Source organism: Equus caballus, chromosome 15 (genome assembly GCF_041296265.1).
Source record: "Equus caballus isolate H_3958 breed thoroughbred chromosome 15, TB-T2T, whole genome shotgun sequence".
NCBI lineage: Eukaryota > Metazoa > Chordata > Mammalia > Perissodactyla > Equidae > Equus > Equus caballus.
In genome coordinates, this window is record NC_091698.1 from 60,196,050 (window position 1) to 60,218,219 (window position 22,170).

The 22,170-nt window shown below is 37.3% G+C and overlaps 1 long non-coding RNA gene across 7 annotated transcripts in view; it reads right to left on the bottom strand.

The window, feature by feature from the left end:
• LOC138917691 (uncharacterized) overlaps nt 1-22,170 on the bottom strand; it is a 389,144-nt gene that overhangs the window by 228,819 nt on the left and 138,155 nt on the right. For all 7 annotated transcript variants that reach the window (XR_011426072.1, XR_011426071.1, XR_011426069.1 and 4 more), the window contains exon 3: nt 17,343-17,559. This is a non-coding gene — a long non-coding RNA (uncharacterized lncRNA). The remainder of the gene's footprint in view (nt 1-17,342; nt 17,560-22,170) is intronic.

Below are 22,170 nucleotides of genomic sequence, written 5' to 3' on the forward strand. Positions count from 1 at the left end.
CAAGCCTGTATCCTTCTTAAATTTCTATTACCAGCACCACCATTCTTACATTTCAGCCAAATTTAAAAACTTACAATCATCTTGAGTCTCCTTCCTCTTCCATACTTCACATATTTAATCAGTCCTCAGGGCCTGTGAATTCTAGCACTGTCATATCTCTCGCAATCAAAACCCTGCGTTTTCCATTTCCACTGTCAATACCTTTGCTCAGGCCTTTATTCCCTCACCTGGACTATTTCAAAAGTTTCCCACTGTCTTCTCAGCCTCTAATTTCTCTAGCTCCAATCCATTCTAAACACCTCAGCCAGATTAATCTTCCTAAATAGAGCTATGAATCACATTACTTCTCTGTGTAAACACCTTCAATGGCATCCCAAAGCCTATTAAATAAATTTTAAATTCCTTAGTGTGGCATAATCTAGGCCTAGTGTCGTGGATGCTGTAATGTGCCACCCAGATCCCCATTTACTACCAAGGCATTCATTCCCCTGATGCCAGTAGTGTTGACTTTTGACAGATCATAATTGAACTCTTCCCCAGAAAGTACCATTGGCCAAAGGGAATTGTTTGGCCCAAGTTTTGCCCCCTCTCCAGAGGCATTCCACATCCAATGACTAATTGCTATGAGAATAAAAAGGCCCATCCTCCTTGTCTCAATTCAGGACAACTTTATAGGGTTATGCTATCTTCTGTATGCCATATGGGATTAGCTGAGGGCCCTGTTGCAATCTCATTTCAGTTCAACTTCTCCCTCTGCCATACCCTGCTTCCCTAAGTCCCTCACAGGAGTTGACCCCAAGAGCATTCCCCAATAAACTTCCTGCACTGGAATTTTTATCTCAGAATTTCTGTTCAAGGAACACAATCTAACACACCCAATGATCTTTCTTTCAGATCTTTCACTCCCGTCCTTTATATATCCTACATTCCAGTCAAACTGGATGATCTGTCATTCCTTAAAGACATCTCATACATGAGCATCACTCATTCATCCAAAAATTATCTACTGAACATCTAAGTTGTTCTAGAATCTATAAGAGGTATTGACTGACCTAAAGGGATATAGGTAAACAAGCCATTAGAATACAGTATGAGCAGTGATTTCCCAGCTGAGACCAGAGGAAGAGGAAGAGAGAAGAGTGTTAGATAGTCCTGGAGCTATGGAAACTCACCTGGTGTGTCAGTGAACTGCAAGTTCACTCCAAAATGGCTGAAGCTCAGGAAGCTTGAGTGCTAGTGGCAAGAGATGAGGCAAGAGAGGTCAACAGGGCCAGAACAATAAAGGAGAGTAGCCTTAGTTAGGGAGCTATCAGAGGGCTTTAAAGAAAGAAACAACACAATGATCACATTTGTGCTTTAGAAAGATTCCTCTGGCTACAATGTAGAGAAGAATTAGCTAGAGGAAAGATTGAAAGTAGATGGCTACTTCAGTCATCCAAACAAAAGATGATGGAGAGCTGAGGTGGCAATGGAGATGGAGACACCTGAACACATTCAGGAGATATTAAGAAACTACAATATAAAGGGTGTGATCACTTATCATATGGAAGGTGATGGGGAGGGAGGGGTCAAAGATTATACCATATTTCTGACTTGACTAACTGGATGTACATTATTCACTAAGATAGGAAACACTGAGGAAGATGTAGACCTGGAGAAAAAGATAATGAGTTCAGTTTTAGACATGCTGGACTGAAGGTATTTAAGTAAGAGTTGAACATGTGAGTATGAACAGCAGACAGTAGATATATAGGTCTGACCTTCAAGACAGCAGCCTGGCTAGAGGCACAGGTGAGGCATCATCAGCATATATATGGTCATAGAAACCTGGGGTGAGTTTGAAAAGAGCTGTCAGAAAAGCAGGAGAAAACCCAGGGAAATGTATTGTTACAGAAGCCAAGGGTATCCTTCAAGATGATGCAAGTGGTCAACAGTGTCAAATATTGTTCAGGCCATATAAAATAAGAACCAAAAAGCAAGTCCACTGATTAGACACACCTCTGTGCCTTTGCTCAAACTATTCCACAACCAGAGACCATAGATATGTTTTCCATCTTTCAAGGTTCAGCTCAAAATGCCTCACATTTGCATAGTGACTTACTGAACATGATCATACATTACCTCATTTACTGACTGTAAGATTTCAAGGGTTAAAACCATCTCTCACATATCTTGGCATACCCCTCAGCTCATTAAAATGTGGATGCCATAGGTTCAGAAAAGGAGCCAAATTTGCAGGGAAAGCTTCATGAAAGAAGAGACTCTACAGATGGGAAGAGCTGGTCCACAGGCCAGAATATTGCTTGTCCCTGTCAGCAAGATGGCACAACTAAGGCAAGGCCATGGCCATGTGGAAATAGTCATGAAAAAAATGCCCTTGATTGTTTAGAAAGGAACATCAGCCAGTATTCATCCTCATATACAAACTTAGTAAATGAAATGACAGTGACAAGGCCATCCTGCCTTTTCACTGTGACATTAACTTCATATACTGCTTTAGTGCTAGATCTGAAGCAAAACGCCCACATCTTCCTGACTGTGACTGACCTCACTCACCCCAAAAGGGAGTCCATGAGCAGCCACTGATAAGGAGGCATTCATCTTCTGACCATTCTTTTTTCTGGAGTGTAAACATCTAAAAAGGAAAGTCTATTTGAATAGGTGCAACTGCCAACTTCACTTGCCCCTTCATATTTAATGAGCCTATTTTGCTTTATAGGTGCTTCAAAAGAGCTCACAGAGAAGAGGCAGCTATGAATGGAAAACATGAAACAACTTGCTGAGCCCTTATTGTGAGGTCCATGGCTTGCCTTGTCGTGCCCTTGCAGACTTACGTTTCCACAATTCCCTTTTCAAACACAGATCAAAATCCAAATGAGAAGAGAATTCTTGCCCTCCTCCAAAGTGTTGACATGAAAGAGCATTTCAAGGCAGCTTGAGGGCAGTGCAGCCACCGACACAGTAATAGTTAAAGCAGTAGTAATGTGGTACATTGTTTGGAAACATTCAGCCCAGACCTCCAAAATTGACTGCACAATGTCAAGGCCAGGAATTATTCTGCCTTTCTCCTATCCCTGCCTAAGCAACATTCCTTTAAAGTTCTCAAGAGGCTCTGGCATTTAGAACATTGGCAAATATTTACTCAATGCCCAGAAGAGTACCTTGAAAATGGTGCCTCCTTGATGGTGGTGACACTCAACATCAGTAACAAATAGCCCTTTAAGCAGTAGTTTTTTATAAATGGAGAGAGGACAGAGTAAGGAAGATGAAAGTTTAAAGCCAAAAATTCCCAGCAGCTTCTATCTGGAATATGTTGGCTAAAGAAACTTCAGCTCAGTAAGAAGTTAGTAAATGCCTATTAGAATTAAGCAATGCAGGAGTTAGGGTAGCTCCCCCTTTTCGTCACATCATTTCGTCATTCAGCACTGCCTCTACATTATTATTGCATACTTTACTTCTGGAAGTCTTTACCCTTCATACTGTGGTTTCCACTGAGTGGGTTAAAAACAGATGATTCACTTTACACTGGTCCATCCTACAGGTGTCCAAGGATACACGGCATGATTAATGTGAGACCAGCTGTGCAAGGAGAGCATTTATAATCTAAAGCTTAGGAAGGAAATTTGGGATTTAGTCCAAGCCAGCATTTTACATGATTTTTAAAAATTTTTAAACAAGCCAAGACATAAGAGAAAGTTTTTTTATCAAGGTCACATAGTTATATGTATCTTCTCAGAATTAGTTTTATTCTATGAGTGATCCCACTGTTTTAATACCTGCAATATTAGATTCCTTCACAATATAATAGTGTGCTACATTTTATAATCATAATGACCACACACATGTGTGCACATCCACACACACAGATGGCCCACAGCTGTCTAGAATGCCTTCAGGAAAAAATATAGATATAGAGGTTAAGAAAGATTTAGGTGGAGAAAAGGGGACCATTGTACAATACTGGTGGAAACATAAATTGGTGCAGTAACTACAGAAAACACTATGATGCAGCCACTATGGAGATTCCTCAAAAAATTAAAAATAGAACTACCATATGATCTAGCTATCCCACTTCTGAGTATTTATCCAAAGAACATGAAAACATTAATTCAAAAAGATATATGCACCCCTATGTTCATTGCAGCATTATTTACAGTAGCCAAGACTTGGAAACAACCTAACTACCCATCAACAGATGAATGGATAAAGAAGATGTAGTAGCTATACACACTGGAGTACTACTTAGCCATAAAAACAGATAAAATCTTGCCATTTGCGACAACATGGATGGAGCTTGAAAGTATTACACTAAGCAAAATAAGCCAGATGGAGAAAGACTATTACTGTATGAATTCACTCACATGTGGAGAATAAAAAACAACAACAACAACAACAAACGAACACATAGATACAGAAGATAGATTTGTGTTTACCAGAGGAGAAAGTGGGTAGGGGGAGGGCAAAAGAGGTAAAGGGGAACGTTTGTACAGTGACAGATGGAAACTAGACTTTTGATGGTAAACATGATGTAGCCAATATGGAAGTCAAAATACAATGATGTACACCTGAAATTTATGTAATATTATAAACCAATGTTACCTTTATAAAAAAATAAACAAAAAAAGAACAATTTAGGTAAGAAAGGATATTCTCCAAACACCAACTATATATTAAATTGAGAACAAGGCTATTTGTAATAGTCCAGAAAATTCTCTCCTGTGGCTAGTAATAATAATAATAACAGGTAGAATTTTTTAGATGTATTAACACATCTAATCCTGACAGTGGGATTTTTTTATCCTATGAAGTGGGATTTTATTATCTCCACTTTAGAAGTGAGGAAACCAGGGCTCAAAGAGGTTAAGCAATTTTCCCAATTGTTCACAGGTTCTCTAGCTAATAAATGAGAAAGCAAGTATTTGAACCTAAGCTGTCAGGCTCCAGAGGCTGCCCTCTTAACCACTATGCTGAACCGACTAGGCTTAATATACACAACCATAAACAACATGCATGAGACTTGTTTGCAAATGGATTTCCCAGAGTTTAAAAAAAAAAAAGTTTCATCTACATACAAAATTCAAGATTTTTCTTCTTTTATAGTATGCCCTGGAACTGCCGACCTAAAACAGTAGAATACGTCAACATCTCACAATTCTTAAGCTGCCCTTTCCACTGATAAGTTGCATTTCATTTCACTAACTTTTATAATGAATTGATGTAAGATTGCATCCAGTTTAAGAACTATAGCTATGCACTTATTTTAATATTTTTCAAGAACTTCAATTTTTTTCTCTAGAAGATTGCTTTTTTTAAGTAAACATTTAGCATCTTATCTTTTGATCATGACTTGTTCCAGTTCTTATAATTTATTAATGGAAATTATGCTTTGTTTGGGAAGAACCCACGCAGATTGTTTTAAGTAACGTTACTTTTCACTAAAGGTAAATGAAAAATTCCAATAGTTACTACATATTTTACCAATGGAAAATTAACTCCAGTTTCAGGTGAATCTTTTTTGAAACAGAATCTGAATTTTTTAAAAATGATCAAAGCAGGCTATGGCTTTTCATACTTTTAAGCTGATTAGAATTCTCCAAGCTGTCAAATTATAAATCACTGTCATAAATTACAAATTAAATTCACTATCAACTTACAAAATAATTTAATTGAGTGATTATAGTTCAACAGAATTTATTAGGTGACTAATGTTACTAAATAGTTAGTAGCAGTCCCAAACAAGTACCCATACTATTTACAAGCAGAAATAAAAGCGTTATTTTTTGATCAAATGTGAAAGATCAACCTCTTTTTAGCTCTTCCTTTCCAAGTAGCATGTGTATCCCAACAGTTAATTTTTCACTCATTTTCCAAATATGATAAAGCAAACATTTGATTTGAAGGAAAAAGAATGAAAAACTAAGTATACCTATGATGAACCCTATATTAGATGCACCTAATTCAAAAATTCAAAAACAGGTCCAAAATAATTTTATGCCACTGTTTTGATCTTGTCATTTTCACCCTGGGCTGTTTTGATCACATTTTTATGGAGAAAAATAATCTGATATAACCTAACTAAGGAGGTAAAAGATTTATATACCGAAAACTACAACATATCAATGAAAGAAATTAAACAAGACAGAAACAAATGGAAAGACATCCTGTGTTTATAAATTGGGAGACTTAATATTGATAAAATGTTTGTAGTACCCAAAGTGATCTACAGATTCAATGCAATCCCTATCAAAATCCGAAAGACACTTTTTTACAGAAATATAAAAACAAATTCTACAATTCATGTGGGACCACAAAAGACCACAAATAGCCGAAAAAATCCTGAGAAAGAAGAACAAAGCTGGAGGCATCACATTTCCTGATTTCAAAATAGATTATGAAGTTACAGTACTAAAAATAGTATCATACTGGCATAAAGACAGACATATAAACCAATGGAATAGAGTAGAGCCCAGAAATAAATCCACATACATACAGTCAATTGATCTTTGACAAGGGTAACAAGACTACACAATGTAGAAAGGATAGTCTCTTCAATAAATGGTGTTGGGAAAACTGGATATTCATGTGTAAAATAACGAAATTGGACCCTTATCTTGCACTATAAACAAAAATCAACTCAAAGACAAGACCTGAAATTGTAAAACTCCTAGAAGAAAACATTGAGGAAAAGCTTTATGACACTGGCTTTGGCAATGATTTCATGGATATGACACAAAAGCACAGGCAACAGAAACAAAAATAAGCAAGTGAGACTATATTAAACTAAAAATTTTCTGCATAGTAAAAGAAATAATCAACAGAGTGAAAAGGCAACCTAGGGAATGGGAGAAAATATTTGCAAACCATGTATCTGATAAGAGGTTAATCTCCAAAATATATAAGGAACTCCTACAGTTCAGTAATAAAAAAAAAAAACTTACAATTTGATTTCAGAAAATAGGCTAAGGACTTGAATAGACATTTCTTCAAAGAAGACATACAAATGGCCAACAGGTATATGGAAAAAATGCTCATCATCACTAATCATCAGGGAAATGCAAGTCAAAGCCACAATGAGAGATCACATTATACCTGTCAGAATGGCTACTGTGAAAAAAACAAAAGACAACAAGAGTTGGAGAAGATGTTGAGAAATTGGAACCCTTTAATACCGTTGGTTGGAATGCAAAATGGTGCCGCCACTATGGAAAATAGAATGGAGGTTCCTCAAAAGAATTAAAAATAGAACTAACACATGATTCAGCAATGCCACTTCTGGGTATATATCCAAAAGAATTGAAACTAGGATCTCAAAGAGGCATTAGCGCTCCCACATTCATTGCAGAACTATTCATAATGGCTAAGAGGTGGAAACAACCTAAATGCTCGTTGACAAATGAATGGATAAAAAAAAAAAAAGTGTTACATTCATACAATAGAATACTATTCAGCCTTAAAAAAAAAAAGAGAGAGGGAATTCTGCAGTATTTGACAACTTGGACAGACCTTGAGGACATTATGCTAAGTGAAATAAGCCAGACACAGAAAGACAAATACTACATGATTCTACTTATATGAGATATCCAAAATAGTCAAATTCATAAAATCAAAGAGAGGAATAATGGTTACCAGGAGCTAGGGTAAGGGAGAAATGAGGAGTCATTTATCAACAGGCATAAAATGTCAGTTAAGTAAGATGAATAAGCTCTAGAGATTTGCTGTACAATACTGAGTCTATAGTCAGCAATGATATATAGTACTCTTTCTTTTAAACTATACCTGTCTTTTCTTTTTTTTCTTTTCTTTTAAAGATTTTATTTTTCCTTTTTCTCCCCAAAGCCCCCTGGTACATAGTTGTATATTTTTAGTTGTGGGTTCTTCTAGCTGTGGCATGTGGGACGCCGCCTCAGCATGGCCTGATGAGCGGTGTCATGTCCGCGCCCAGCATCTGAACAAATGAAACCCTGGACCACCGAAGCAGAGCATGCGAACTTAACCACTCGGCCATGGGGCTGGCCCCTACCTGTCGTTTCTTAATGTTTTATTATTTTTATTATTTTTTTAAAGGTATGCTTTTTTTGGTGAGGAAGATTGGCCCTGAGCTAATATCTGTTGCCAGTCTTCCTTTTTTTTCTGCCCAAAGTCCCAGTACATAGTTGTACATCCTAGTTGTAAGTCCTTCTAGTTCTTCTATGTGGGATGCTGCCACAGCATGGCTTGATGAGCCGTGTGTAGGTCCATGCCCAGGATCCAAACTGGCAAACCCTGGGCCATCAAAGCGGAGCACACGAATTTAACCACTATGCCACTGGGCCAGCCCCTACTGTACTCTTAAAATCTATTACGTGCATAGATCTCATGTTAAGTGTTCTTACCACAACAGAAGAAAAACAGAAAAAAATCTCAGTTTTAAATGTTTGAGGTCTTCTAATAATTGATAGGATGCTTATTATAATATCCAAATAAATATTTTTGACATGTAAGTTTGATCACTTCTCCTACTCTATCCCCAAAGCATTTTTATAGCTTCCCATTGTTCTGAGGATTAAAGACCACAATCATCCATAACATTGCCTTTGAGTCCATGGATGCTGGCCCCTGCTGCCCGTCCTCATATTGCCCCTTGCTGGTGCCTCATCTTCACTCTACTCCAGCTGCACGGGCCCCCTCTCTCTATCTCTCCTATCACAGAGCTTTGGCACTTGGCCACTGTCTCTAGGGAACTTCTCACCCTACTTTCCAACCATGCAACTCCTCTTCTTCCTTCAGATGTTGTCCCAACTCACATCTATGTCAAACCCACTTATCTTATGCTCTGTAGAACTCCATGTACTTCCCTTTTTAAGTACTTATTACTGATACCATTTTAAATGTATATATGTGATTGTGTGATTACTGTTTGTCTTTCCCACTGGACTCTATACTCCCTGAGTGTGGGAGCCCCATATCTGGCTTTACTCACCATTGTTCACCACCATTTAACAGTGTGCCTGGAACAGAGTAGGTGCACTATGAAACAAATGAATGAATATTATTTTGCCTCAACAAAATGAGTAGATTTGTATTTATGCTTATCACTTGAGACATACAACTTTGCAGCCTCCCTTTTTAATGGCTCCCATATTGGACATGGTTCCATACAGGCAGCAACGTTTTCACCCTAAATAAAGCCCTCACCACAGGAATCCAAGGGAGGACATGGAATGCTACAGATATCAATGCCCTCTAGTTCCCCTGGAAGGATTTAAAGTTATCATACAGGTGAGGAGAGCCAAGGTGTACCAGAGAACGACCTTTTAACAGCATTAGGAGTTAATCCCTCTACACTCTCCCTTCTGAGAGCTCATCTCCTTTCAGATATTATAAGGATTGCTAACCATCTGACAATATTGATCTTTTGGCCTCTCTGAAAAGAGCCAAATTTTTTTTTTGGCTTGGAAATTTTTTTGTCTGTTTGTTTTTCAGCTCAGCATAACTTAACTTCAAACTATAATATTTGAGTTGGAGACTCTAAATGCACAAAAAATGTTTACCTGATCCACCAATCCCAAGAGCATTTCTTCATGGAATCATGGCATCCTAAGGGTGGAAAGGACCGAAGGGAGATCATAACCCATCACCTTTCACACCCACAACTCCAAGTCATTCCATGCCTCTCACTGGAGTGTTCCTTGAACTAGGACAATCTGTTCCACATAGTTTAAGGAGACTTGGAGCAGAATTTTATGAAAGTTCTAAGATAAAAAGAGCAAAGAAGGTTGTATCTCTTCACAAAGGTCTAGAGACATAAGAAGAGATGATGCAGAAAAGGGAGGATATATGGAAATAGGAGTTGGGGAATGAATAACAGGAAAAAGAAGAACTAGGGAAAACACTGAAAATTAAAAAAAAAAAATTCTGGAAACATGCGCAAATTGAGATAGCCCAGGATATGAGTCAGAAGAGGCTTGGTAAAAAAAAGACAACCAAAGAAAAATAAGGAAAATGAGGATGGCTTTGCTGTTTTTGTTGTTGTTTTTCTCTTACAAACATAAGTTTACAGTGACTAAACAAGCAAAAATTAAAGTTTTTATAATGTACTGTATGTGTAGGGAACTAAATTTTTGAGGTAAAACATGACAGTTCAAGGATATATGCAAATCAGATGACAAGACTTAAGATGAAAAATAAAGCATACTTTACATTTGTTTTTAAAGAAATCACATTGAGCAGTGAAGAAGATCCCTTCCAAAATGTTTAATTTTCCTTCACTTCACCACGTTCCTCACAGTGGGTTGACCCACACACCCAGGATGTTAGTGGCACATAAATCAAACCTTTCATAAAAATCAGAAATAAAAAAATACATGAGCACAGGAGGTTCCTGATATTGGCAAGACTCCAATCCACATATACTCCTGGGCCTGATCCACTAATATTAAGAAGCTAGTTTGTTCTTAGTTCAGTATGGGGAAAGTGCTACCAGCCTTAATTTGGATGCTCTAATGTACTCTCTATAAGGAGCAAGATGTCTCCAACAAATTACTTCAGAATTGTCATACAAGATATTGCCACAAGGTGTGTAAAGTCCTCCTGACTACTAATTTGCAACCAGGCAGTGAGTGAAGTATTAGAATATTTAGAAAATCTAGCTCAATGTATTTGTGGCCATGGCAGTGTAAGGAAAGGATGCACCATTGCGTGGGTGTGGCATCTGTAGTAGGGAAACCATCCCTTAGGACAAGAAATTTGCATGCAATACAGGACATTCCACAAATCAGGAAGATCTAGTGCTGATCAACAATAAAGCAATAAATGTTCTCTCCAAAAAACAAACAAAAACTCTTCAAAAGGGACAAGCTACAGATCATATAGAATAATCTTAGCTGAAAAAATGTCAAAAAGGAGGCACAGTAACTCCCTTTCAGCCAAAGTCTGACTCCCTGGGAGGGGCTCCCAGAGCAGTCTTCAAGTCTGTTGACTTGTTTTTTCAAGCTATTAATGTAACTTGAAGCTACGTTGGTTTGTTTTGTTGTTGTGACATGGTCTCCATAGATGTGCATTGAAATTGTGCCCAGCTGCAGTGAAGCCAAGAACCATGCAATCTGGAGGTTGTGCAAGCGAGATTACAAGGCTCCAAGGTATCCAGTGCCTGTGTTGCTCATCTCTTCCGCTTACCTCCAACCTTGGCTTGTCTAGCCCAGGCAGCAGAATGCTGCATTGGGACCAGATCCAAATGCTTTAGGAAAGTGGCTACATTTGCAGAGAAGGAACAGAGCTTTAACTTCACACAAGGGCTTTATTTAAATGTCTAGGGAATAGTCAATGATAACCAGGACCAATTTAGTGCCTCTTTGTTTTTAGTTGTCCTTCTTCGTTTCTGTATATAGCCCAATTTGCTCATCTTTATTCCTCTCAGGAATTCATTACCCTCATGTTTCCTTCAACTCCTGTCCCTCTCAAGAAATAATTTATTCAGCTCATTCACACCAGACTTAACAAATAAAAACATAGGACATGCAGTTAAATTTGAATTTCAGATAAACAATGAATAATTTTTTAGTGTAATTATATCCCACACAACATTTGGGACATATTTATACTAAAATTATACTAAAAATTAGTCATTGTTTATTTAAAATTCAAATTTAATTGGTTGTCCTATATTTTATGTGGCAACTCTATATTAAAGAGTAAACTACCTGTGATTTTTTCACCTCTCCCAAGGATATCAACTGAATTTTAACTTAGGGTCAAAGTCCCCATACCTTAAACTAAATTAATAATTAGGAGATTTTAGCAACAAACTAGAAGAAAAATATATTATATCAGGTAACCAATCACTTATTAGGGCTAGCCATAAGGAGTCACCTTTTTTTAAATTGCAAAGACTACAATCCAGAGATAGAAAGTATAGCTCAACTCTTACCCACTTGGACGTAGGGCTACTGATCAAGGTTTATTTCAAATCAGACTACGTGATTATTCATAATAATTGGTGCTCCATTTTTCTAGATAGAGAAAATATGATTCAAAGACACAAGTCTCTGCCCCAAAATATCTATTCCCACAGCATTTTGAATGTCTAGAGATACAGGTGGTATTGAGTATCCTAGGCCTCAGCCCACATCTCACCAACAAAGATTTTTCATGTCATGTCTATTGAAAAAGCCAAGTATGAAATACATAAAAAGTGTTATATAAAAAAGATATAAAAGGGGCTGGCCCAGTAGCACAACGGTCAATTTCACATGCCCTGCTTCAGCAGCTGGGGGTTCACCGGTTTGGATCCTAGGCACAGACCTACTCACCGCTTATCAAGCCATGCTGTGGCAGGCATCCCACATATAAAGTAGAGGAAGATGGGCACGGATGTTAGCTCGGGGCCAATCTGGGCCAATCTTCCTCAGCAAAAAGAGGAGGTTTGGCAGCGGATGTTAGCTCAGGGATAATCTTCCTCAAAAAAAAAGATATAAAAGCTGTAAATGGTGAGTGAAGAGGACACTTGGGCCAACCTCAATTACCTAGATTGGACGTTACCTAGTGGTGTAAGTTAAGGATCTCTGGAAAGAACCTTGTGGGAGATACGAGAGATGAGGTCATTCAACATCTATTCCAACCTCCTTCTGGAACGGCTTCCTGTGTAGTACAGAGGCTGGTAAACTAAAAACTGCTTTTTTTCCATGCTTCCTGTGTATTACAGAGGCTGGTAAACTAAAAATTGCTTTTTTTCCATGCTTCCTTATAACTAGGGTTCTGGGTATGATGTAGGCTCTGTCATCAGGTTCACTTTCAGAACATGAATTCAGACTGAGTGAAGCAAAGAGAGAGGCTGGACACGAGGCATTGTTGTGCTGCTACCGATGGAGTGTTGACTCCCCAGTTTAGCAGAAGGGGCTTCCCGACCACAGTTTCTCCATTTGACAGGCAGCATCCAGATAAAGGCAAGCACAGCAGTTCTTTTGATGGCTCAGTTGTGGTGTGGCTTCAGGATTCATTTCTGGAAGTTTACCAGCCTAGAGTCTGTTTCTTCAGCCCACAGACTTGTTCTGTAGACCATTGAACATCCTGTCATTAATATATTTCAGCTTAAGCCAGCTAAAGTGATGTCTGTTCTCTGCAACTGAACACTAACTGATACAAGCTGCTCCTCCAAAAATATCTGTTTCACCAGCCTAATAGTTCTCAACTGGGAATAATTTTGCCCCCTGCCCAGAGGACACTTGGCAATGTCTGGAGACATTTTTGGTTGTCACACTGGAGGGATACTATTGGCATCTAGTGGTAGAGGCCAGAGATGTTGCTAAACATCCTACAATGCACAGGACAGCCCCCCACAACAAAGAACTCACCCAGTCCAGAATGTCAATAGTGCTGAGACTGAGAAACCCTTCCCTAGCCCAGAATCTAATTTGAAACTTTATCATTAAAAATGCAATATTTGGTTTAAAAAGTACCCTCATTCACAATGCAAACAGCCCTCAAAAAATTAGAAGTAAAATTTTGTTCTCAGTCAATATAGTACTAAAAACCATATTCTCTTTATTCTAAGATTTACATGATTTCCACATTTTAATATTGCTGAAATCATGTCATAACTTAAAATTAAGGTATGCTTTTAAGGCAGTGATATTTTTTCTTGTTTTTTTTGTTTTTGTTTCTTGCTGAGGAAGATTTGTCCTCAGCTAACATCAACTGTCAATTTTCCTCTTTTCATATGTGAGTTGCCACCATAGCATGGCCACTGACAGACAAGTGGTGTAGGTCTGTGCCCAGCAACCAAACCTGGGCCACTGAAGCAGAGCATGCCAAACTTAATCACTAGGCCACTGGGGCTTGCCCTTGGTGTTTTTTTTTTTCAATCAAAAAGCTATTGTTAAATCTATAGTATATCTTAGGACTGGTAGCATTTTGAATCAAAGAATTAGGATAATTTAAGTAGGTACATTCTTGAGGATGAGCTTGACAAACTGCAAGTGGTGAAATACTGTCAGTGGGCAAAGGGCACCATAGTCTCAACCCTAGCTACACAACAGAATCACTGCAGTGGTTTTCATTGGTTTGGGCTTGAGGCCCAGACATCAGTATTTTTTCAATGTTCTTTGCAGCCAGGGTCAAGAACCATTAATTTAGTGCACCTTGAAGAATTTAGACTCCTGAAGATAGAGAAAAGGGAAGAAAAGGGTGCCACTAATAGGAAAGATAAGCAAAAAGTGATGTCAGATAATCAGACAGACTTCAGAACTCACTCTTCTGCCCAGGACCAGACCTCATTACCATCGCCAGGCAATTTGCTAACACTCCAGCCTTATATCTCTTCAGCAACTTTCACAAGCTCTCTTGGACCCAAAGAAAATCACAACTGGAGAATTTAACTAATAATGGATCCTGACAAAAAGAAACAGAAGATGCTTTCGTCTACTCCAAACTCAGCACATTTCCAGAAGCAAGATGTATCTTATAAATACATTTCCTGTAACATACAAACGTCTCATTTCCCTATAAAGTCTAGCTCCTGCCTTGAATGAAGAGGTGCTCAGTAAATACTGGCGAAGTTGAATTAAATCTACTCCTTAAAAGTGCTACTGACTCAAAATGTTTGAGGAAGAGACACAAGTCCCTTTCGTTGGGGAGAGCAAAAACTCAAGAGAGAACAGTAAGAGGAGACAAAGGAACTAGTACATTCCAATTACCTCCTTTCTCCAGCAGTAGGAAGAGATCCATACTGGTCCAAATAAATGTTGTCTCAGAAATTTGCTACTACTGCCAACCTAACATCCCTATTATTTCTTTATTATTTTTTTTAAAAAAGTCAAAATTGACACAACAAATTCTACAGGGTCCCCAAGTGCCTTAAGACCAAGAGTGTAGACTTTTGAATAAGATCCTGAAGCCATAATCTGTTATACCCAAAGGGTATGTTTAGGTGACAGCCCACAATATTGCAGAGGAGTTAGTCTAAAGCAGTAAAGTCTAAAGCCTTAATCTATCTTTTTAGAAACAATCACTCTCATCATTCCAGCAGAGTCAGTTTTCCCTTGCTTTATATTTATTTATTCAGAGACTTCTAAATATATGCTGGTCTGTCGAAACAGCCTCTGGGCCCAAGTACAATAAAAACATTAATTAAAACACATGATTAGAAACACCCAGCAGTGAGCCTGGAACAGCATCACATGAGCTCTGCCATTTAAGTATTGGTCATAGAAGATAAAGCCACCTACAAGTGACCTGCACCTTGCCCCTCTGGCTTCTCTGTGGATTCCTGACCAGCTGATGCTGAGGCAGGTGTTCTCTGCCAATGGATGGACACACTCATTATTCCATTTTCCCTTAACTCTTGATTTGGCACAGTCTCTACCTGCTCTCCTTTTAATCTGCAATGGGCTAATGAGAAATTCACAGAATCCCCAAATTTGGCAGAAGTCTGGGCATGGGAATCTTACATAACAGTTGGGCTTTGGTAGGGGAGGACCTGAAGGGCTGAATGTCCCCTGCTAAAATGTGTCCTCCTCTTTGTGGGCAGTGTAACTCTCCCTGAGATGGTCTACCCTTGGTGCTGGTTCTGAACACTTCTGAATGCAGAAGCAGCAGCAGAATTAACACAGAATATACAACATAAGAGTCAAAGGGAGTACCATAGGGAATAGTGTGGATTTCAGATAGTGTGGACACTTCAAATTTGGGGGGATCCATCTATGAAACAGACCCATCTACAAAACAGGTAATTAATCTTCACTCCCTTGTGATATACAAAATTCCCTAAATTCCAAATTTGTTTACACAGCTAATTATGGATGAAAATTTTGAATCTACCACAGGCCTATTAAGAAGATCTTGTTATATGCAGACATGTTCTGTCAAGGGCATATATCCAGTCAGGGATTCCTTCAATGGGTGATATGACTTTATTATAAGCTCTATCCTTTTCTTAAATGCTCACAAGTAAAACAAAAGCAAAAGATTTTGGCCTCCTTCTTTTATGTATGATTCTCCCACAAATCCCCCATGTTAGAAAAATGAGAAAAGAGATTCAAAAGAAAATAATAGCAGATCAATGCTAGATAGGAATGATATTTCAAAAGTGGTGGGAACATATTATTTGCTGTTCCATTGGATTCTGTATTATTCATTCCTCTTTTTTTTTTCTTTAATGACAAATGCGCCCATATCTTATTACAAAGAGGCTACCACTAAAGAAGATAAAAATGCCTTTTATCATGCATCTGGCCCAAATTATATCTCTTGAACCCCTTTTCAATTAGCTGTGGTGTTTTTCACAATTTTGCGACTTAGTCAAATTGGCTAAATCTCATGTGCTGCCTGCTACTACATTCTGAAGTGCCAGGCTGGTACCTAAGAAGAAAAATAACATTTTCCTTCACTCTTAACCCACATTCTGACTTCTCCTGCTGAATTCAATCCCTAGCTAATTAGTTCAAGAGCAAGCAACTTTAACCGAGATTTTGTATCACTTTCCTGTTTCTGAGAGCTGGGCTTTCCTCAAATGTAGCTCTCTTGTTACTCTTTGCATTTTAAATAAGCCATTTTAGAGCATGGCTCTTTCTTTTTCTTTAATATATGCACCCCTTGGGGCTGCACTGAAGCTTGTGATGGCTCTCTGCCGGCAGTCAGGGCAACAAAATGGCTACAAGATCCGGCTTTATCCTACAGTTGGCATCCATTGTGCAGCCCCAGTAGAATGGGGAGATTGTAAGTCAATTTCTCGGAAATGCAGGGTCCCTAGTATTCCAACATAGAGTCCTGAATCTCACTTCGTTTTTTCCATTTTGTTTGTTTTAAACATTCAATAACATTTCCCATATTAATAGTTCCTAGAATAAAGTATTCCACAGAAGTCAATTTCTCAGATAACTGAAGACTTGTTAATGTAAGAGTTTGATAGAAACTCTTTCTAAAATGTTAAATAGTTCCCTTGGGTCTCAGATAAGGTATGCTACATGTATTTGACTTTCTCTTGATGATTTAGGGTCATCTTTAAACTATCAGTTATTACATTGGGGTATAAAACAATAACAGATGCATGGAATTATTTGCCCCTATATTAAATAGGCCACTAGGCTTTCTTGGTTACTTTAGCAAATTTTCATATTTTTATTTCTGTCTCCTTTCATTCTATTGACCTGTCAGTCTTCACTTTGCACTAATGTTCATATGTCAGTCCCTAGAAGCAAACTTTGGGTTTATTGGGTTTATTGGCTTCCAGCTTGCAGATGGCAGGAAACCCAAACAAGTTTGTTGTAACAACACCTACTTTAAAAGTAAATCAGTTCTAGACGGTATTCTGAAGCTCAGCCTTCTGATCTAAATGCATAAGCATAAGTGCATGAATGTGGGTCACCTACTTGTTGCTCAAAGCACTTTGGACTCTTCATCAGCTCTTCATCTGTATCTCATCGAAGAGAAATTACCAGATACTTGTCTTTGGGTATTGCACAGTCAAGTTCAGCAGTCAATAATCAATTTGTTCACTCTCAGAGTTCTCTGTCCTTCTTCTTCTTGTCTTCTCTTTGTCCCTCTGACTCCTGCTTTGAGCCATTTCAGTAAGCATTAAGTCATCCACTATAAGGAAAGAAATCATACAGGAAAGAGCAAAACATTTTAATCTATGCAAATTGAACTCTAATTTGGGGGGGGGGTGGAGCAGGGATTGAGGGATTGGTGGAAGAAGGATGAAAGTACATTGAAATGAAATATTTTACTTTTTAAATTTGCCTGTCATCAAAAAGGAAGCATGAAGTTTGGCTATAGTCATAAAGGTACCTGCCACTTGTATGTGGTTGTTTGCCCCAGTGTCTATGTGGATATCCAAGAGCCAGGGTGCACTGGGCTCAGAACACTAGAAGCAAGAAAGTCATACCAAGTAAATCCCTATGAGAGCAGACTTTGCTCCACAGCTAGTTGAAGGCAGGACTGGCTGCATGAGAAGGGAAAGGGAACTGCAGTAGCAGAAACTGCTTGTGCCATCCTTTCCGCAGTTCACAGGTTCTAATTTGGAAAGCAGTTAATATTTTAATGTATGCATCCCTTAAATGCAAAGACAACATCTTATAACTCTCCCTAACCCCCACACCTAGCACAATATGTAGTCAATAAATATTTGATTTAAATAATAATAAAATGTGCTCCCATGTTCTAAAGGCCATGAGTGCAGGAAACCATGAGAAGGTTACAATGATTCCACTTCTTTTCAGGAAGTCTGGAAGTCATCTGCCTGGTTGAGGTTTAAGATGCACTAATCAGCAAGTTCAGGGCAAAGCATCAACTCTTCTACTTCCTTTTGAATCTTAGTTCAAACTCTAAGGACAAGAAAAAAAAATAACAAAACAAACTACCATTCACCAAGACTGCAAACCAAACCTCAGACCAAAAATATCCTCATGTTTTCATGCTATAGTGTTTATTAGTACTTGAAGTTCAACCAGAGGGAATGAAAAATTGATCTAGTTCAGTTTCTCAGCTTGAGAGTGTTCAGCACACATGCTAGATCACATCTTGAGCAAACTTCATGGTATGTTCATGCTGAGAATCCTTTTAAAATAAAGTCTTAAAAAGACTTTGCTAAGAATATATTTTTCATTCAATAACATTTAGGGAAAAAAGATCCAAGCTAAAATGCAGGCCTATTATGTTAGCTTTATAAATGCAATCACCTTTCTTTATTCACTGATTTATGAAGTTCCTTGAGTAAACAGGAAAAAAAAGTGATATTTAAGATTTAAAAATAATGTACTATTGGAAATGCCTCAAGTGAGAGCCTTGTTTTAAGTGCCAAAGGAAACACCTTCCACTATAAAAGCAGGCGACTGTATTTTGTTTTCAATAAAAAAAAAAGTGTCAAGTGTAATTTTGGAGAGTGTCTGAAGGGAAAAAAAAAGGAGAGCTTCAAAATGATCTCTGATAGGAATCTTCATGACATACATAATGCTGGAAATATTATTCACCTGAAGAAAGTGACTACCCTAAACTTCATAAATCATCTAAACCAGGATTTCTCAATCTTAGCAGTATTGACATTTTGAATCGGATAATTCTTTGTTGTGGGGGCTGTCCTGTGCATGGTAGGATACAGCAGCACCTCTGGCCTCCATCTACTAGATGCCAGTAGTGGCCCCCACCCTCCACCAGTTGTGAAAACCAAAAATGTCTCCAGACATTGCCAAATGTTCCCTGGAAGGCAAAATTGCTCCCAGTTGAGTACCACTGATTAAACTAGAGAAACTGTTTTTAAAAAGTGAAGGATCTTAAAACAGCAGACTTGGAAAGACACAGCAAAGAATCAGTGATGCCAAGGAAACACTACACTAACAAGATAATTAGCTTAGATAGGTGATAGAAACAATGCACAGGACTAACCGTACCTGAAAAATGGAACCATAATCTAACCAAGAACAATAGTATACTGAAGAAAACCAGAAAGGCCAGGATCAGTGAAATAGTTGAAAAACATTTTTCTTAAATTTTTATCTGAAAAAAAAGTCAGTCTGGATAAAGAAAGTCAATCAGTTTCACTCAGCTCCCCCAGCAAAAAAACTGTACCTGTCAAGTATTTATCACTTAAAGGATAAAATTTTACAAACTTCCAAGGAGTCAGTACTAATTTGGAAAGCTGTTGATATTTTTATGTGTGCATCCTTCAACGTGAAGACTAGCTTAGGACTTTCTGTATCCCTCACACTTACCAATATAGGTACTCAATAAATATTTGATTTAAATCATAATAAAATGTGCCTTCACGTTCTAAAAGGTTTTAAAGAAGACTTTTTGAAGTGTGGTGGAATGAATGATTTTGGACATCTCACTTGGAAATAAGAAGATCTATATGGAAAAACCAAGATAAAGCTCGGCAGAAATATTAGAGTGGGAAAAGCAAAGGTCGGAGAGTTGAAAAGACCTGAGTTAAGTCCCAGCTGCTGCATTGGTCCTAGACATGCGACTGGGTCCATTTACTCTATTGTACTCTATAGAATGAGTACAATAATCCCACCCTGAAGGACAGTTAGGGTAATTACACAAGAGTAGACATAGTAAGAAAAAAAATCAGCTCTTTTGAACACCCTCTCCAAGAGAACATAATTCTACCACAAGTGCAATATCTACCCAAATTAACTTTTCTCTTTGAAGTCAGTAAAAGAAGAATCTCAAATCATTGCAGACCTAAAACAAAGTGTCAACGAAGTCCCATACCAAAATGATAGTGCAAAAAACCATCAAGGAGTACAAAAAGATGACAGACACTTGAGAATAAGTACATACAATATTAATAGAGTACTATTAATATAAAGTCAATTAGTAAATTTGGTAATATTTTATGGAAACTCTAAAGTATGAACAGAAAATTACACCTAAACAACACATAATGACTTATCTTTTCTATAAAGTATTTAAGTTTACTTAGTTAACTAAAGAATTCATTAATTTTTTCTAAAAACCAGTTCTATATGTCTGTGTTAAATTCTTTTCAAAAAAAAGAAGACATTAAGCTGAATAGGTTTGGTTAAAATTATCTTGCAACTTTGTTTTTAAAAGCTTTTAAACTGAAATTTCTTTCTGGGGTCATGGAAATAGTCTATTTCTTAATTGGGGTGTTGGTTACACAGGTGTATATATACATCATAACTCATTAATTGTTCATTTAAGATCTCATGTTTTACTATATGTGAAAAATGTTATGTGTATATATTTGTATATATGTATTTGTGTATATATATTTGTATATATACTTATGTACATAAAACTTTTAAATTTTTAAAAAATATAGCTGTAAAATTTATGTGATCCAGATCTTTTTCCTCTCCCTCAAACTGGTCTATTTTTATAAACCAATTTTAATTGTCAAAGTAATAAACAAATAAACTTTGAAATAAAGAAAGAATATTAGTTAGTTCACAGATACCATATAAATAAAAAGTAAAGAATGAGCACAAAAGCCTTAACTCCCAAGATGACCACTTATATTATAAGATAAAATTTCACTTTTGTTCTTATTGTTGTTGTTGTTGTTGTTTTATTTTTATTGTTGTCTGCAAGAGAGACACTTACATCCAAGTTACATTAGCAGTGATTCCTACATATTTTGGAGTTAGATTAGAGACCCTTTGAGTCAGAGTAGGAAATGCATATCAGCATATACACATAGAAAAATTTGGAATACAATTCCAGATACCATATAGGCCAGGTTAAAAACCATTCAACTAAAAGTTACCAAATGGTTAAAGGCGTATCATGTCTGTATGACTATAAGAGAAACATATGTTATTATCCTGGTAGTCATAATGGTGATTGCTTAGCACACATCATCAATAGAAATAAATATGGCTACTACATGGTGAAAACATAGATTAACAATGAAACCTAGTAATACTGAATGTATGTATCTGAAGCTGCATAGCAAGAGCACACATAAAAGAAAATTTGACAAAAATGCAAGAAGAAATTAAAATGAAACTGTAACTCCCAAATAGTCAAATAAATTATTTTTTAAAAGAAAATTAAGGAATAAATGATCAAGGGAATGAGAGTGAATGTAAGACATAGTCAAATTTAAAAATTAAACATTAGTTCAAGTTCATATACTTCACAAGAGATTTAGAGGCAAAACAAACAAATGAATTTTCAAACGGAAAGTTTAAAATCTCAAAGATGCAAATAAACAAAATTGAAAAAGAACAGAATTGAAAAGAGCAATAGTTGGCTGCTTGAAAAGAGCCTTTCATGACCCTTCTTCAAGTCACCTCAGCAGCCTCATTGCCTCCTGCCCCAATCAAACCAAGTACCAGAAACAGTGAACTTTTAATGCCTTACTCTTAAAGATGAAGGAATAGCCAAAGATTGCCAGATATTTGAAGAAAAGTTCTAACAAAGAGACCAAAACAAATTTTGAGGAAAAATAATTTTCAACATCAAACTATGTGAGGGTAAAATAAAGTCATTTCCAGACATACAAAGACTCATGCAAACTCCTAGGCACTCTTTCTCTAGAAACTACTAAGAAATGTGCTACACTAAAATGGTGGAGTGAACCAAGAAAAGGGAAGATTAGGCACAGCAGAGAGAGAATTTTTAACATGGTGTCAAAATTAATACCTGGTAAACGGATGTGTGACATTTAAAAAGCAACCAATCTTGATTAAAAAAGAAAGATAAAAGGTGACAATGGATTTCTCTACGAAA